General features: G+C 45.8%; 1 long non-coding RNA gene across 1 annotated transcript; it reads right to left on the bottom strand.

The window, feature by feature from the left end:
• Window positions 1–6,926: 6,926 nt before the first annotated feature.
• LOC139084793 (uncharacterized) lies at window positions 6,927–14,737 on the bottom strand. The gene is made up of 4 exons (XR_011542546.1): window positions 14,526–14,737; window positions 9,522–9,709; window positions 9,070–9,371; window positions 6,927–7,832 (listed from the first exon to the last, which is right to left on the bottom strand). It is a non-coding gene; the product is annotated as an uncharacterized lncRNA (long non-coding RNA).
• Window positions 14,738–15,656: the final 919 nt, after the last annotated feature.

The raw sequence follows: 15,656 nt of genomic DNA on the forward strand, positions 1-15,656 counted from the left end.
TGCTCTCTTCTGAAATGGAAGCGCTGGTCACTAGAGACTCTAATCCCTTCCAGCTGAAAATGCTACATTTTCATGAAACGCTTTTGTCTGTCTGGTATGTGCAAAAATGTTGGCATCTGCCTGGGTGTGGTCTGCAAGGGTCCCAGTGTCACTGAGAGGCCCTGTCCTTTCCTTTTTCCTTAGCTTTTTCTTAAATTACTGAGATGTGCTGTAGGACACGAAGGGCACTAAGTACTTAACTCACATGAAACACATTTAGCCCTCCAGTGATCCTACGGGAAAGGCACTCTGCCTATAATCCTCGATTTCAAATGAAGACACAGAGGCCTGGAAAGGTCTCTTGCCCGAAGTCACCAGGTGCTGAGTGGCAGAGCTGGGATGGGGATGGAGCCAGTCCGGTCATGGAGCCTCTGTTCTTGACCATGATGTTATATGGCTTTCCCAAGCTCACCATAACCAACCACGGGTGCATGCCAGCTCTCTGCACAATGAGAACCTTCACTCTGAAACAGAAATAAGGAGAAAGTAGGAACAAGGTTGGTTAACAGGGTACCTAAAAACACTTTATAGGAGCTGGAGTCAGAAATGAAAGAAAAGACAGAATCGAGACAAGAAGCATGTTGAAGTGCATGAAGTTTTCCTCCTAAGAGAGAGAACTGGGGGAGCAGCCCTAGAACTGAAACGTGGCTTTAGGTCTCAATTGGAAACAGCCAACTTGGGAGCCATGGGGCATGAGATTCAGGAACAGTCTGAAAATCTGCACCCGGCTCTCTCTAGTGTGTTCACAGGCCGAACAAAAGCATTCATCATCACTAACGACACTGAACAAGTTTGCTGCTACAAGGAGTGACTGTGCATTGTGAAGGGACATGAACGACCTGGATAAAATATGCCACAATTTGATTTAAATTTAACAAACATCTGTTGAGAATCTAATCTATTTTGGGTGCTGTGACGTGATTCCATACATGCCAGTTTATCCCCGAGTTAAATGTGAAATGAGACATCAGTAGGAGTCGAAGTTAGCCTGACTCATTCTCTATTATATTGTGAATTATAATTGCTCCTGTTTATCCAGCATCTATTTTGCAGGAACTTTAGAAATATTATGTCACCTAATCCCCAAGATAACCCAATGAGGCCTGAATAATCATTCTCATTCTCTAGATGAGGAAACAAATATTAAACAAGCTAACCTCTTTCCCAAACCCTTAAGCCCAGTGAAGTGGAAAAGAGAAGGACTTTAAAACAAACAAACAAACAAGAACAGAATTAAATATCTGCTGAGATGAGAGTGTTTTAAAACACAAAAATTGGTAAAAAGATATGGAATGTTGTCAAATTGTCATTTCCCTACAAGACAGGAAAAGGGGGTTCCACGTGGCCCAGAAATAGATCCACACAAATACAGGCAACTGATCTGTGACAAAGGAGCACAGGCAATGCAATGGAGAAAGGACAGTTTTTTTAACAAATGGTGCTGGAACAACTGGACATCCACCTGCAAAATAATGAATCTAGACACAGATCTTACACCTTTTACAAAAATTAACTCAAAATGGATCATGGACCTAAATGTAAAACACAGAACTGTGAAACTTGTACAGGATAACATGGGATAAAATTTAGGCGATTTTGAGTTTGGAGATAATTTTTAAGATACAATTCCGAAAGCCCAATTCATGAAAGAAAGAATTGATGAGCTGGACTTCAATGAAATTAAAAATTGCCCTGTAAGGGGCTGGCCCCGTGGCCGAGTGGTAAAGTTCGCGCGCTCCGCTGCAGGCGGCCCAGTGTTTCATTGGTTCGAATCCTGGGCGCGGACATGACACTGCTCATCAAACCACGCTGAGGCGGCGTCCCACATGCCACAACTAGAAGGACCCACAACGAAGAATATACAACTATGTACCAGGGGGGCTTTGGGGAGAAAAAGGAAAAAATAAAATCTTTAAAAAAAAAAAAAATTGCCCTGTGAAAGACACTATTAAGAGAATAAGAAGACAAACTGTATGTACCCAAAGTATACACAACTTCTTAAAACTTAACAAAAAGAAGGCAAACAACTAAATTAAAAAATAGGCAAAGACCTAAACAAACACCTCACCAGAAAAGATATAGAGATGGCAAGTAAGCATATAAAAAGATGTTCAAAATCACGTGTCATTAGGGAATTGCAAATTAAAACAATGAGATGCCACTACACATCTATTAGAATGGTGACTGTCCAAAACTGACAGTATCAAATGCCGATGAGGATGTGGAGCAACAGGAACTCTCATTCATTGCTGGTGGGAATGAAGAAGGAAAAATGGTACAGCCACTTTGGAAAACAGTTTGGCGGTTTCTTACAAAGCTAGGCATCGTCTTTCCAAGTGATCCAGCAATTGTGCTCATAGGTATTTATGCAACTGAGTTGAAAAATTGTCATACAAAAACCTGCACACAAATGTTTATAGCAGCTTTATTAATAATTATCAAAAATTGAGAGAAACCCAGATGTCCTTCCATAGGTGACAGGATAGACAAACTGTGGTATGTTCAGACAATGGAATATTATTCAGTGATATAAAGAAATGAGATCCTGAGCTATGAAAAGACATGGAGAAAGCTTAAACTGATATTGCTAAGTGAAGCTAGTCTGAAAAGGCTGTATGATTTGAACTATATAACATTCTGGAAAAGGCAAAACTATAGAGACAGTAAAAAAGATCAGTGATTGCCAGAGGTTCAAGGCGAGGGAGGAGAAGGTGGGACGTGTGGCATTTTTAGGGCAGTGAAACTACTCTGCAGGACACTGTAACGGTGGGTGCATGCCATTATACATTTGTCAAACCTATAGGATGTACAACACAAGGAATGAGCCCCAATGTCACCTATGGACTTTGGTTAATAACAACGTGTCAACATCGGTTCATCAATTGCAGCAAGTGTCCTGCACTAGTGGGAGATGTCAGTAATAGAGGAAACTGTGTGTGGGCAGAGAGGGAGTATATGGAATCTTTGTGCTTTCTGTGTAATTTTTTCTGTAAACTTAAATATGCTCTAAAAAATAAAGTCTATTAAATTTTTTTTTTAAAAATCCAGTGAAACGAGACCTACCCACTCCCACTCTACGGAAATGTAAGAATTCAACCAGGTTCTGGTAGGCATTCGCAGATAGAGCTAAAAAGACACCTCACAGTAAGTGGGATTGTTATCTTATTATTAGATTAGACTGTACTTTCCTCCAAATACCATGTCTCCTATTTGGGACATAACAGGCTGATTTTAGTGAGTCTTTTGGTCAAAAGGACCAGCACGCGTACAGTTCACACGAGTGGAAAGACAGTGGGACCTGGGTCTTCCTATTTGCTGTAAGACGTGTGCCCAAGGACACAACCCTGTCCCAGCTTGAGTGCCAGGGAAGCTTCTTGAGAATAAACAGGGGCGGGGGGAGAAGAGCAGAGGCTGTGAGGATGGGTCGAGGGCAGGGGGCCACTCTGTGAGCAGCTGTGTGTTTTCCTGGGGTAGCGGACACAGTTTTTGGATGGAGAGCTCTGAGAGGCATGTCCCTTTGACCATGACGGCTGGAGTGGTGAGGGCAGGAGGTGGAGACCTCCTCCTCGTGATGGGTCTTTGAGCGCCTTCCTGAGAGACCCAAGTGAAGTACAAATTAACAAGAACTTTGATCTTCCTTTTATCACATTGCAGTTTTCTTCTGAAATGGTCTCAGTACTTCAGTACAGAACAACAGTGTTACCTGCTCAATCTGATGGGCAGTACTGGGCGGACCAAAGGGACTAGATCTAAGCAGAGGAGCTTAACCTCTGCTGCCCGTCAGAACAGCCTGAGAAGCTTTAAAAAATACTGAAGCCTGAGTTTCACCCCCAGAATTTAACTGATCTGGGATTAGGCGTGGGCATCAGGATTTTTAAAAACTCCCCAGATGGATCAAATGTCCAGCCAAGTTTGAGAACCAGGCGGCAGGAAGCACAAGAGGCTGGTTCTACTCCACCCCTTCTCAGGTCCCGGGGGGAGGGCGGTCTGTCCACTGGGTGACCCTGACTCAGCTGAGTTCCAGGACAGAGCCAGTGACTACAGGAAGATCATCCACCGGGGGCTGCGGCAGGAGAACGGGACCCCTCATGCGAAGATGGGCACTCCAGAAGCAACACACCCAAGGAAACTAGTAAGACCACATTTTCTACGGACTTTTAAAAAGGGCTGACGGAAGCTTTCCCTTTGCCTTTGGTAAATGGCACAACCTCCAGCTCTGTGTGGTTTGAAAGTCCATCCTTCCTTTCAAAGCCCCAAGGGAAGCAGAGCAGGTCAGTTGTAGCCTTCTCTGACCATGGTGATGCAGCCACATGAGAGGACATGACAAGCAACCTGGAAGCTCACAAAAGTTCTTTTCGGATATCTGACAAGCTCTTCTGTTCTGTAGGCTGTATTCAGTGTAGAAGTCGCAGGCATCACCACACAGTGATTTGCTGTGTGTTATCAATAAGACTCGTAATCAGGACTGCTTAGGAGAGAAATACAGTCCTGGGAGCCGACAGTGAGCCCGAAGGAGCCGAAAAACTCCTCCCGGCTTCAGATTTTTCTCAGCGACGGAGAACTCAGGCCGTGATGTTAGCCGCACTCTGTGCGGTAAGGCTCACCAAAAAGAGAACAAGGCTGAGAAGGAGGGTCTGTCAGTCCGCGTTTCATTTTGTCAGAGTCCAAACATAGCGCTAAGTTCCTCCCGGAGCATGGCGACACTCTGGTGTCCTCTACCTCCTAAGGAGCAGAGAAACACTGAGGCCCCCCCGACTTCCCAGTAAAGAAGGCCCGGGCTGTGCATCCGCCAGCGTTGGAGTGGGGCTTGTCAGCATGGCCTCAGGAGGCGAAAGCAGGCGTCCTGTCTGGGGGGACTGAGGCAGAGTGTTCACCTTCAGGCAGCACACCATCAAGAACATCGCGATGCCCTTTGGAAATGGTCCCGATCCTTCAGTGAAGAAGAACAGTGTCACTTCACAGTCTGACAGGAGTAGAGGCCCTTAATCTTGGCTGCCCATCATCATGACCCGAGAAGATTTAAAAACTACACACGCCTGGGTTTCACCCCTAGGACCTTCGTTATCCGCCTTGTGTAACTGTCAAGTTCCAGGCTGAAGCCATGCGTGTGACTGAGCAGTTGGAAAGTCACACTGACTGTCAGACTTTTCAGGGCGAAAACTTTGTGGCAATTTGGCAGTCTGAGAGACAGGTGAAAGAACCCATCTCTGACCCAAGATCCTTCCGTCAGTGCCCTCTGCTATCACAGCCCTTGCTGACCGTTATTTATGAACATGGTGGACAAGAGCAGCATTTCAAAGAGTGATTTTCTTCTACTGAACAAAAAATAAATGGAAACTACATAAAGGAAGATGGAATGTAGTTAAACCTGGTTTGAAGAAAACATTTGTTGAGCGCTTGCTGTGCAATAAAGCCCGGGGAAGAAACACTGGATAAGACGCTGCCTCTGCCTGAAGGGGCACGTCACTTATGAGAGCGGCAGACACTGAACACACAACACCCACCTAAAGCTTAACGGCATTCTAGGCTGAAATGTGAAGACGTAGGTGCACAGAGCCTAGGCCTGAGTTTGTGGAACCTTCCAGAAGGAGAAGATGCCTGAGCAAGGTCATGGATGAGAAGCCAACCAGCTGGAGAGCAAAGGCAGTCTACTCCGGGCAATGGGACAGTGTGAACAAAGATAGACACGAGGTCGAGAAAGACTTGGTAGATGGTTTCAGAAGTCCCAAGGGATTCTCCAGATCTGCTGTGCACGTCACCATTGGATCATCATGTGTGTGGAAAATAATGCCCAGAGAACATTAGGACCAAGGTGGGTACCGAAGTGCTCTGTCCCCTTACCTCCCCCCACCGGCTCCCTAGTTCCTCCATAGACAGCAGCCCCGGGGCACGCCCTTCCGCTTTCCCTCTCCTCTCCATTGTCCACCATATGAGGCAAGCACAACCCATGGTCAGCTCTCGGAATACAAAGCACACCCTCATCAGCACTTCAGGTTAAGCATGTTGTCACCAAGCCCATCTTGAGTGGGGTGTTTACAGTTTTCTCTCTATCTTTCCTGTGGAGTAGAAGGGGCAAAATTTGGGCCAGATAGTCCTGGATTTGAGTTTCTCCTCCACCGCTTGCTGGCTGGGGCGACCTGGAGTGACCTGGAGCACATGTCCTCACCGGGTACCCTGACTATTCCCAGACCAAATGAGTACGCCCTATGGGACGGGCACTCAGTAACTCTGAGCTTGCCTTCCATTCCCTTCTCTTTGCTTCTCTCCAAGCCAGAGCTCGTTCTAAGAAGTCCAGGCATCACACAAATATTTAGTTTCTTTGTATTTCACCTTAAAATTCCCACTGAGGTACATGCCAGGCAGTGCAGCCTTAGTGACGTTCCTCACAAGACTCCCTCCGAATTGGTACATTCTCTCCACATGGTGTTGCCCCTCACTTTCTTTAAGCCCTTCCGATGGAAATGCACCCTCCCGTGTATTCTTCTTGTACCGCACGTGCTCTTCCGACTCCAGCCTGCAGCAAATCACCCATTTCATCTCCTTCTTGCTCTCAGAACCCGCTCCGTTCCCCACGCTTGCCCTTCCCCCGCTCACGTCATTAACTGGCCTGAACACTATTTTCTTATACACCCTCTCCCCCTGTCCTCCCAGAGATGAATGCCACAATTGTCATTCCCTTAGGACCCTGGGGTCCCCAAGCTCCCACCTCAGACCTGGGAGGGAAGAGGTTCAAGCAGAGGCATGCGTTGCGGGAAGAAGACAAAAGAACGGCTTCACCAGTGGTGTCCCCATCTTTGGTTTAGGTACAAAATCTGCTCCTCTCCCCAGGAGAAAGACAAGGAAATAGACAAAATCAAAATAGACAAACTAGATTTCACAGCAATTGATTTTTGTTGAACTCAGTTTATCCTTGGTCTTGCTATATCATTTATTCTTAAAAGATTTTGCCATTTTATGTCAAAAGATTTAGTGACTTCTGGATAATGATTTGAGTCTAGGTAATTTCTTTTACAGTAAAGATGACAGCACATTCAATGTAGAGGGTCAAAATCATCTTAACACCCTTTCACTTGGCAGCTACGGGGCCGTCATGGTGATCTGTATGCTTTCCATGTAGGTAAAAAATGATAAGAAAACATTAGGAGCACAGCTTGTAGCAATGTCTTTTAAGTGCTTATCCTCAAAAATTTTTCATAAGGAATATTTTGTTAGATTTCCAAAGGAAATGAGGAAACAGAGTTCTTACTATTCAAAACTAAAGGCGTTGTACTACGGTTTACTTCTTAATATTCTTCAGGACACTTTATATCTATCTTTTTATCAGGGAATATGCAAATTCCCCAGGAAGAAAAGTGCATAGCACAAAAAGAGCCCTTACGGTGTCTGTTTTAATCAGATTTCATGATTTCCCAGGAGGCAGTGATCTAGTGTCGGGCTTCCTGGCCTTCTGTGCATTTCTCCTCTGCACACCTCAAACTGCTTCTCCACGTTCCTGAGCCTCCGGCAGAACCAACTTGTTGAAGTAACCCCTTCTCCTTTCCTGTCCTTTCCTTCAGCCCCATTCTGTTCTCACTTTCTCGTGCTCCCCAACCTCACTGGTGCGTGAGCTTCCATCAGAAGCACTTTTCTCTCAGTAAACAGTTCTGAAGCATGACTCAGACTCCGACCATGACTTCATTCTTCAGACTCTTGATACAGCCATTGTCTTAGTTTTGGTTCCTCCAGACACCAGCGCTCAAACCACCATTCAAGTACAGGTGGTTCATTTGGAAGGTGATTCTAGGAAACGCCAGCTGCAGAGTGGAGAAATATGATAGGAAAATAAAATAAATAAATAAACATTTATTATCAAGCAAATTACCATTATAAGTCCACAGTCGTAGATATGACAACTGTTTAATGTGAATACCCAAAAAGGAGAAATTACCTCTGAGGGGTGGGGGAGCTGGGGTATTTATACACCAACTCCCGCCAGCCAAGCAGCCGTTTATTGTTAATTCTCAGCACTTCTAGCCTTTTGTGTGGAGGTGCCAAAACAGGTTCTTTTAGCTATAGAAGATCCTCAGGCAGAGAAATCCAGGTGCTTGTAGCTGGAAATCCAGCAAGTGTGCACTGAAACTATAAGGACGGGGACCCATGGGCAGGCCGCTGCTATAGCCATGGTCGTGCTTACTTGTGTGAGTGGATTCCTCTAAATGCTTTGCTTATGCCAGCTGGTGATGACAAACATATTTCAAGTGTCAACTCCAGTCCACTACTAATAGCTTTGTTGAGAAATATTCTGAGGTTAAAGACCAGCCGGAGGGAGAAGCAGTGGTTGATGAAAGATCACTGCCAGAAAGAGTGGGATAAAGATTAGTGACATCTTGCCTGATGTTTGCTATCCTGAATCCTGGAATTACTCCTGAAACTGGTGGGCAAAACCAAGTCCCCTGAGGGCCCACAGGAAAATGAAAATGCCAAGGAGGAAGTGAATGGGTGCCCAGGCCTCTAGAAAGAACTGCCCTCAAGTCAGAGTCCCAGCTGTCCTCAGAGAGGGCGGGGCAAGCACGCCCCATAGCTTCATCTCATGCCAGGATTACCTTCCCTGCGCTCCCTGACATCATGTGGCTTTACAGACCTCATCTGGGCCAAAGCAGGGAATCTCGCCTGCGGGAGAAAGCAAATGAACTAGCCTAAGTAATGGCAAATTTTAGATGAAGACTGAATATTTTGTGTGATTTTTAAAAGTTTAAACCTACATTTTTCCTAGGTTGAATATTAGTTAATGCATTCATTTAAGAAGTACTTTGTGAAGTAACTGTTGTAAGCCAGCCGTTACATAGTCCAGGCCCCCAAAACTCCCGCAATCTAGGGGAAAGGGCAACCGAGATGTCCCAAGAGAGTGCCGCAGCTAAGAGCACAGCCTCTCTGGGCTTTACTCTGAGCCTGACACTTACTAGCTGGGGGACCTAGAGACATCTATTTAATCTCTTTGTGCCTCAGTGAGCTCGTTGGTACCTGCCTCGTGGAAATTCTGCGTGATAATACCTAGAAATCCCGATGATGTCTCATGGACAGTCAGCACTCCCTGCGCGCTTGCTCTGCTTCTCCTGCGAGAGCGTGGATTAGGAGCACCTCTTTTCCCATCTGGAGAACCAGGAAGCCCGGAAAGAGGACGAGGACTTGAACTGGGCAGTGAGGACGGAGGAGGATTTCACCAGTGGAGGCGGGAGGAGGGCTCCTCCGGGCAAAGAGAAAGCCAGGCGCAAAGTGGTGGAGGCGGGAGGAGGGCGCCCGGGGACGGCTCGCGGACTGCCACACACAGGAAGTGCACGTCACGCTTTCTTCTCCTGCCAAGCAATGGACACGATCGAAACTGTATTTTAAAAATACAACTCTGGTAAAAGAACCTATGAGTATACATGAATTGCTATAAAATTCCATCACCATTTTCTCTCTGGGTTTACCAAATAAGCATTGAATCTAAAATAAAAACATACCAAGTCAAATTTCGGGAGCAGTCTATCCCAGTCTGAATCCATGCAGCAGTGATGCTGGCGTCGAGTCCGCGATACGGCAGATGCGCCGGGCGCTCTGGACCCAGCTCCTCTGCGCGGCCGTCGCAGCATGGAGCTCCAATGGCCAGATGGACAAGATGCCGCGCGTCAGGCCTCCCAGCGCCTGGTGTCTGTGAACACATGCGGAAAAATCAGCAGCTTCCTTGAAGGCAGCTCTGGAAATCCAGCTAAACCACCTCTTTGAGTCTGATTAACAAATTATTATTTGCAGCAGCTTTGGCTACATTGAGTCCAGGAAAACAGAGGTTTTGTTAAATTTTATCTTTGACTGTGTTTACATAAAGGGGACATTTGAAGGCCAAGATAAGGAAAAGGGAACAGGGGTTATAAAATATATCAGTCCCAGAAGAAGATTTCTCTGCTGTCCTTACCCTGAATAGGCAATTAATGGCAGAATCGCATAGTGTTGGAGCTGAAAGGATCCTCTGACACAGTCTAATTCAGTCGCTACTTTGTCACACAAGAGAACCAGGGTCCCTGGAGAAGGTGACTCAGGCCTGAACCCTCAGTGAGTTATAGGCAAACCCAGGACTCGAGTCCTAGTCAGTAAATACGGGGGAGAAGTTACTCTTTTAACTGATTAAACAACATCTAGAGGTAACACCTTGACTTCCTGAGCACTCCCGCAGCGGACTGGCCGGCACTGGCCAGCAGAAATACGGCCTGAGCCACATACGCGAGTTCATGTCTTCTAGCACCCACACTGAAGGAAGTACAAAGAACAGATGAAATTAATTTTAATACCAAATTCTACATTTCATTTAACTCAATATATCTAAGATATTATTTAAATGTGTAATCAATCTAAAAATTATTAATGTGATATTTTACATGCTTTTTTGTACTAACTCTTTGAAGTTTGGGGGATATTTTACACTTCTGGTGCATTCCAGTTTGGGTGAGCCTTGTCTCAAGTGCCCAGTGGCCACCTGTGGTGGTCGCCGCCGTGCTGGACAGCTCAGGTGTAGACCATGGAGCTTCAGTGTTCCCTTGTGAGGGGCTTATGGGTATTCATTCATTCATTCAGTGAATGTACAGAGGTCTCCTACTGTGTGCTTAACTCTGGATATGAAACAAACGCACATATTCCTTGCTTTCAGGGACCTTGGAGTCTAGTGAAGGAGACCAACGATAAGTAGACAAACATATACATGCAAAGTATGTACCAATGTTTTTGCACGTGCAGGCGCATGTGTAAAGTTAGTTAATTCGTTTCAAATTGAGGGAGTTGCTAAAAAGGAAATGAGAAGCGTGCTGTTAGACCTCAGTAAACGAGCAAGGTGCTCCTGTAGATCATGAAGTCAGGGCTCGCTGCTCTGAGGCTACAGCAGCTGAGCCCAAACCTGAGGGAGAAGAAGCCAGTTGTTTGAAGAGCCAGCCGGGGGAGAGCATTTTGGCCTGAGAAAGGACATTCGGGAAAGAACCAGGAAAAAGCCAATGTGGCTGGAGTGAAGAAGGGGGAAACCCTGGCGTTTTCTCCCAAGCCTGTTGGACATGTTAGAGACAATGATCATATTTCAGGCACTGTCCATTTTTCTCCTGAAAATAGAAAATAGTTATGACTTGATGAAGTGTGAGCCCTGCTCAGGAGGAGCCAAACAATGGCACGATGGTGTGGGCAATCCCAAAGAAGAGTGGAGAGCCTGGCCCATCGGAGGCCAAAGCTATCCTTAAAAAGGATGAAGGATCTGAACACAACCAAGGTGGGCATCAGTCATGCGGGCTATGTGGGGCCTGGCCCCCTTTCTCTGAGAGAACTGCCGCCATTAGCACTAGAAAACACGAGGGAGTAATGCCTTAACGCTGCCTGGGAAAGCACTCCTCTAGATCTTTGCTCCTATCAGTCTAGAGTCATCTGATCTCAGGACCAGAAGAGGCCATCAGCAAACTTCTAGGGCAGTCACATACTATCAGGAACAAACACAATGAGATCACTTCAGAGAAACGAGCTGTCTTAACCTCTAAAGAAAAAGATCTCACATTTTCCTTGAATAATGGCTTCTAGTAGTTTAAGCCTTTTCCGGGAAACTTCCCCTGACGTCTGATCACATCCTCCCATCTGAGTCGAGCAGCGCTACTGAGTCCTCTGAAGGCAGAGCAGATGCTTTAAAGGGATGCAGGAACGGATGGACAAACAAGCCTGCAGCGTCAGCCTCCTCTACTTTCTCTCTACGGAACACAGTGGAAATGCATATTAAAGTGACTGTCACTGTCTCCAAGAAAGTGTTTACGTCTCCTCCTTTTTTTTTTTTTTTTTTGTACTCCTTTTTATGACTCTCTGTGGAAATATCCAAATGTTCTCCCTAACATCTTCAGCTGTGGAGAGCAGAACAAGTTGCTGGAAATTCCCATCAACAGAGACAATTCATCAGAAGATGGACTGACTTTCCCACTAAATAGCACAAAAGCTCATGCCTCCAAAATATTGTCCCCTGTGACCCCCAGGCACTGAAATCTCACTTGGGAGGAAAGAGCCATTAGGCTATTATCAGCCATAGAAGTTAAGTTTGATTCAGGGAATCAGGTTACCCAGAAGGACCCCAGAAGGTAGGGGTAGTGAGCTAAAGGACAGGTAAGCTTTGATAGAGGTAGACGGGGCAAAGACAAGGGGATGCAAAGGGAAGCGTCAAGGCTTTCAGTAGATCCAAGGAGGCAAGCCTGAGAAGAATATCAGAGTGGGGCATTTGGGAATGATGAAAGCTGTGAAGACCTAAGGCAAGTTGCCAAAAAGGGAGACAACTCAGGCATCTTTTACAGAGTTAAGACAAATTTCATCCACATCACAATTTTCCCTAAGGCCAGCCAGAAAGAAGCACCAACCTCTCATCATGTCCGAGATTCAGCCTTGCTTGCATCAACGCATTGTCATCCATCAAGTGTTTATGAGTGTCCGCTGTATGCAAGGCACAGTCAAGTGCTGGGGCTAGGACTGTGTCTTGAGCACCTACACTTTTGAATATATCTAGTTAATGTGGACCATCTTTCAATATGGCTTATCTTTCGATTTCCCATTCGCTCAGCTAATTCTTACTTTTTATGTTCTATGATCCTGCTCTGATGTCTTAGTATTTTTTGAGGATTGAGGTGAAAACCAAACCAAAGCTTGGGCTTATTGAGTGTCCATTATCAGCTTCTTCTTCCAATCTAAATGAAGGGAATCGGCCCGTTGCTCCTTCACCTGCTGCTTGTCAGACTGGTGATCAGAAAAGAGGCGAGACTAACATGAGCTGAGCAGCTACTTCTGTGCCCAGCACTTCGCTTCTATTATTTCCCTTGAACCTTATAACAATTCTATTAATTTTATTTTATAGATAAACTCAAGTTCAGAGAGCTTAAGTAACTTGCCTAAACACGGAGCTGATAAGAGGCAGAGTCACAACTGGACCCAAATCTGCCTAATCTGTGGAGTCCAGCTTCCCCACAGATGCGCAGGAGTTTTCTAAAATATGTTTCTAAAAACATGGTGGTTAAGAACACAAACCGTGGATCCAGACAGCATGGGTTCCAGTCCCCACCCTGCCACTTACTAGCTATATAATCTTGGACAAGTAACTTCATCTTTCTGTGAGCAAGCATTACCCATGAAATAGGGCTACAGGGGGCCGGCCCGGTAGTGCAGGAGTTAAGTTCGCACTTTGCTGTTCGGAGACCCAGGGTTCGCCAGTTCAGATCCTGGGTGCAGACCTAGCACCACTCATCAGGCCATGCTGTGGCAGGCGTCCCACATGTAAAGTAGAGGAAGATGGGCACAGATGTTAGCTCAGGGCCAGTCTTCCTCAGTAAAGAGAGAAGGATTGGCAACAGATGTTTGCTCAGAGCTAATCTTCCTCAAAAAAAAAAAAAATAGGGCTACAGATGGTATCTTCCTCCCAGAGGATGGGGATGACGTGAAGGAGCTAATATTGTAAAGCACTTAGACTGTTGCCTGGCACACAGGAGGTCATCAATAAAAATCAGCTGCTATAATTTCTAGTAGCATATTAACAAAAAACAGTGGTTACTTTGGAAATATTCCATGGTTTTATTTTCAAAAGCATTTCTATAGCAGCTATCTACTATAGGTAATAGAGAATTTTTTGCCTTCTGCCTTAAAGTCATCATCTCTTTTTCTGGTGAGGAAGATTCACCCTGAGCTCACATCCGTGCCAGTCTTCCTCCACTCTGTGTGAGGGACACCTCCACAGCATGGCTGATGAGTGGGGTAGGTCTGCACCCAGGATCTGAACCCGCAAACCTGGACCACCAAAGCAGAACGCAGGGAACTTTAACCACTCGGCCATGGGGCCTGCCCCCATCATAACTTTTTTTCAATGCCACAGTTCTTATTAATCAAAATTTGCTTCACCACTTAATTTCCAATAATATAATAGTTAAGAAAAATATGCTGTAGTTACTTAGTGGTATATTAGTAATTTAAAATGATGACAAAAGGACTATGTGTCCAAATGGAAACACCTTCAAAATAGTAAGTGAGAAAAGGAGGGGTGTAAAATTATACAAATACTATGATGACATGCACATGAGAAAAAGAGACTGGAAGGAAAAGACCAAATTATAACAGTTTTTATATTAGTAACCTGAAATTATGGGTGAGTTCCTCCTTTATTTTCTAACAATTTTGTTGTATGATTTACGTTATAATAGAATAATGCATATCCCAATGCTTTCCGTAATACACATTAAAACAAAGCACCCATACATAATTTTTAAAATCATTTTGATTTCACATGTATGTGAGAGGGTGAGTTTTGTATGAAATACAACGCTAAGTGTGTTTAGGAACATCACATAAAATGAATAAAAACCTTTCAGGAAGAATAAGAATCTAAGTCCTTCCATAAAAAAATAAATTTTCTCTACCAGCTAAAATCGGCTCTTTGCTGAAAAAACACTGTTAGAGCCAGGAGGAAACCTGAGGCTGCTCACTTTTCCATGCGGAGGCATTTCTGACAGATGGAGCCTTCCTCTCCTTGCGTCTTTCAAGCCCGCAGGAATTCTGCCCAGGGAATCGGGGCCAGAGCTGCCGCTCCGACTCCTCAGCCGGCGCCCGCGCCCCCGGGGGCATCTCTGCGCAGGACCGGCCTCGCGCGGCAGCAGCGCCCCAGCTGGCACCGAGGTCTCTGCAGGCTCTCACTTCTGCTAGTCTTGTCTCGTCCTCCCCTGCCCTCCTCTCCTCTCTTCTGTTTCCCTCCTCCTCCCCTCTCCTTCTCCTCTCCTTTCCTCCTCCTGCCCCCTCCTCTTTTCCTCTCCTTCCCTCCCCTCCCCTCCCCCCTTCTCTTCCCCTCCCTTCGTCTCCCCTCTCTTCCCTGCTCTCCTCTTCTCTCCTCTCTTCCCTCTCCTTTCCTGACGTCTGTAGGCCAATTCATAGACCTTACTGGAAACTGGCAAAAAAATGTCTCTGGCCATAGCAATGGCCAACCAGTCTCAGAGGGACTTCAGGCAACTCTCAGCGGCCTGGTTCTGGTAAGTGGCAGTCGGTGGGGTTGCTATTGTGGTCATTATTTTGTAACCATCACTTGTCATCTCCCTGAGCCTCAGTGTCTTCATCTGTAAAATGAGGTTTAATAATGTCTACCAGAGATTATTGTGAAGCTTGAAGTTGTAGGTGGTAGATAAACGTTAGTTCCATTCAGCAATAATTCCAGTGCTCTCAAGGCCAGGAATCACCTTCACTACGTGGGAGGTACTCAGAGCTCTTAGGAGAAATTTGCTTTTGGAAAATCACCTTAGTAAACTTACACAGTTTTTACCTGACAGCACCTATTCCCACTTTTTCTGAACCCATCACAGCCCCCTCCCCATACATACTCACATGTACGGCAGTCTATGGCAGTTTGCATAGGACTGGGCCCTCTGTTTCTCTCTAAAGACGGGCATGTGATCTAAGCAGCTTATTCTATGCCACTGGGCAAGACATGGGTCCAGGGATGGCTTTGGTGCATCTGCTGGGACCAGCAGTTCTTTGCTATAAGGATGACAAAAGCCTGGGGCTGCCAGGGACCACCAACAGGCAAGGTCTCCTGAGAGTGAAGTTAACACAGAAGAAAGCAAAGCCAA

Source organism: Equus przewalskii, chromosome 7 (assembly GCF_037783145.1).
Source record: "Equus przewalskii isolate Varuska chromosome 7, EquPr2, whole genome shotgun sequence".
In the NCBI taxonomy this organism is placed as follows: domain Eukaryota; kingdom Metazoa; phylum Chordata; class Mammalia; order Perissodactyla; family Equidae; genus Equus; species Equus przewalskii.